General features: G+C 36.3%; 1 protein-coding gene and 1 pseudogene across 2 annotated transcripts in view; one reads left to right on the top strand and one right to left on the bottom strand.

Annotated features, from left to right (window-relative positions):
* The window catches only part of Cisd2 (CDGSH iron sulfur domain 2), a 64,914-nt gene that overhangs the window by 16,705 nt on the left and 44,882 nt on the right, over positions 1 to 3,327 (top strand). The gene's annotated exons all lie outside the window — the stretch shown is intronic.
* LOC103728065 lies at positions 425 to 2,118 on the bottom strand (annotated as a pseudogene).

The following is a 3,327-nucleotide window of genomic DNA, read 5'->3' as shown; positions in this document are numbered from 1 at the left end:
TCTTTCTTTCTTTCTTTCTTTCTTTCTTTCTTTCTTTCTTTCTTTCTTTCTTTCTTTCTTTCTTTCTTTCTTTCTTTCTTTCTTTCTTTCTTTCTTTCTTTCTTTCTTTCTTTCTTTCTTTCTTTCTTTCTTTCTTTCTTTCTTTCTTTCTTTCTTTCTTTCTTTCTTTCTTTCTTTCTTTCTTTCTTTCTTTCTTTCTTTCTTTCTTTCTTTCTTTCTTTCTTTCTTTCTTTCTTTCTTTCTTTCTTTCTTTCTTTCTTTCTTTCTTTCTTTCTTTCTTTCTTTCTTTCTTTCTTTCTTTCTTTCTTTCTTTCTTTCTTTCTTTCTTTCTTTCTTTCTTTCTTTCTTTCTTTCTTTCTTTCTTTCTTTCTTTCTTTCTTTCTTTCTTTCTTTCTTTCTTTCTTTCTTTCTTTCTTTCTTTCTTTCTTTCTTTCTTTCTTTCTTTCCTTCATTCAGCAAAGGACAAAGATCCAATTTGCCAGTTTTAAACCTAAGCTTAACATTACATATTTAAACAGTTGTCAGAACTGGTAAAGTCACCAGCATTCATGCACAACTAGAAAACAACCTTAATTTATACTAACCAGTAATGTATTACCATTGATGTAGTAATATCTGTCATCACTAAACACTGAAAGAACTGAAATACCTCAGTAGAAGATTCCTCCTGGCAAGGTTATCTTCACAGCGGCTGACACTAGGGCTCACATCAACACAACTGAAGCTGATCCGTGCTGGTGTTAGAGAACAGTCTTCTAGAACTACTCAGAGTCACAGGCTCACCTTGGATTACATTTTAAAAAAGTAAAGTGCATACAGAGATTACAACAATTTTAAAGACAAAAAAAAAAATGGTCCTATTGTGTGGTCCCAACAACAAACTCAAAAGTCTATGACAAACGGGCTCCAGTGAGCTGCTTATAAACACTTTAGGTACAATTATACTGAAAGTTGAGTTCATTTGAAATCTACAAAAAAATGTTCCTGTTAATCCTCAAATGGTATTTGTTATTAACATTCTGTTAAATGTGTGCCTGAATTACTTGTTATCCAAGCGTGGCGGCTGCTCTTTACCATTTATCGTCAAGGACTTTAACTGGCCAGCTTCCTAAACTTCTACTCTCTTGACCATTCTCCACAATTCTTTTTGTAGTGATTTTTCTGCCATTAACTATATTAGAAGTTGATATTGACTTGAAGTTGCCCATCCCACTGCCACCAAACAATGTTGAAGAGAAGGAAGTGAGACCCCCATGACCCAGTGATCTGAATGAAGTGAATCCTGTATCGAATGAAGAAAATCCACCTCCAAGTGACACAAATCCACTGAAGGTGGAGAAAAAGGAGCTGGTGCCTCGGTTTCTGCTTCCTCGGGAACCTTTTCAGTTACCAAAAAAATCATCAAAGGGGTCTTCAAGAAGTCGAATGAAAATGGGCCGTTGCCACCAAAAAAAATTCCCTGAAGACATTATCTGGGTTTCAAATGTAAAGCCAAAGTCAAACGGACTGTCAAAGTGGCTTCCACCTCCTTCTCCATCTAATCCTTCTTTGCCATACTTGTCATAGATGTCCCGCTTCTTAGCATCTGATAACACCTTGTAGGCCTTGGCTACTTGTTTGAACTTTCTCTCTGTTGCTTCTTTATTCTCAGGATTTTTATCTGGGTGCCACTTGAGTGCCTGCTTCCGGTATGCCTTTTTGATATCCGGGTGAGGCATGTCTCTGCACGTCCAGAACTTCATAGTAATCTACTATGTTTTAACAGATTGTTGGAACAAATCCAAGGACGTAGCGGCCAGAGTGGGAAGGTGGGTGGCCAGTCTCCTCGAGGCTCTGGCTCAGTTGTGGTGGTGGCAGTGGCCACAGCTACATTTTTTTTAAAGGCGATCATCTGTATACCTTTTATCATATTATACTTAACTAAAAAAAAATAATCAAAACTGTGACCAGTGACTACCATATTAGAAAGCTACCTCCTTTCTCTCCTAAGCAGCTGTTGTTTCGTTTCATCTACAGAACTTTGATTCATTTAAAGAAACTTTGTGTTATGTCCACCTTGGCTGTGAAGATGTTACAGCAAACACACCTGACAAGGTCCTTACCCTCACAGAGCTTCATTTTGCTGATTAAAAGATTACATTTCCAGAGATTCTGACCATGTATCATTGTCAAGTTAGTTTGGTAATCCCTGTAATCTTTGTTGCAGAATCTTATTGTGTAGCCCTGGCAAGGCTCAACTCATCATCCCCCCTTTTCCTCCCAGTGCTGGGAGAGAAAGGTGTGTGCTACCAAACATGGTTCTATGAACTCTTAATGTAAGCTACCATTTATTGTATATTTTTATGTCAGGGACTCATGCATACAGTGTATAAATAAATTATTTCATTTCTATCTTAGGCATTATGTTGAGTTAAACCTAGTTTTATTTTTGTAGGCAAGCACTCTACCACTGAGCTACATCACTAGCCCTAGCTAATTTCATATTTGCAGTGAATAATAAGTCAGTGTTTTGTAGTGATTAGTATTATCTCTTCAGAATACTTTTACTAAGAGAAAAGCATTTAATTTTAGATCTGTAGAATTTGATTCATCATGACTTATAACAGGCTTTGGGTATAGACTGTGGTAAAGCTTAAGCTACATTTTCCTCTCCATGTAGGGTGAGATACTGTTACAATAAGTTGTTGAAGCTAACATGGAATTAAATGGGTTAGTACAGTTGTGCTCTGAAGCACAGCCCATCACTTATCAATATTTGTTAGCATGCCTTAGCTTGCAATCTTCTTAACTAGGCTCTAGTGCCTAACAGGGTATCAGGTGGGTCAGTGAGGAAGCCAAGTGTAACTGAAGAGCAGACCTCTCTCAGACTTTTGACAGCCGTTTTATTTGTGTTTTTATTTCCTAAGTTCTTAAGAAAGGCTGGATACTCAAACAGGTATTTGATAAATGCTTTTATAATAAGAACTATCTTTAAATGAGAATATCCAACATGTAATGGTTTCATTTCATTACAAGAGTCACTTTTATTCAGCATTTTGGTATTTTTTAGATCATTTCCCAAAAAAGAGTAAGTTGAAACATTTAAAGATATGATTTGTCTGAAATTATAAGTCAGTAAAATTTTTGTGGAAAATTTTTTGTATGATTTTAGACAATGTTAAGAAAAGAAAGAAAGAAGCTGGGCTTGGTGGTGTATACCTTTAATCCCAGTACATGGGAGATAGAGACAGGTGGATCTCTGTGAGATCGAGGCCAGCCTGGTCTACATAGTTCCAGGCCAGCTGGAAAAATATTTTCTAAACTTAATAAAACATCACAAACTTATAT

Source organism: Nannospalax galili, unplaced genomic scaffold (genome assembly GCF_000622305.1).
Source record: "Nannospalax galili isolate Female #2095 unplaced genomic scaffold, S.galili_v1.0 scaffold189, whole genome shotgun sequence".
Classification (NCBI taxonomy): domain Eukaryota; kingdom Metazoa; phylum Chordata; class Mammalia; order Rodentia; family Spalacidae; genus Nannospalax; species Nannospalax galili.
Note: the sequence above shows the minus strand (reverse complement) of the source record. Positions and strands in the feature narration are given on the sequence as shown.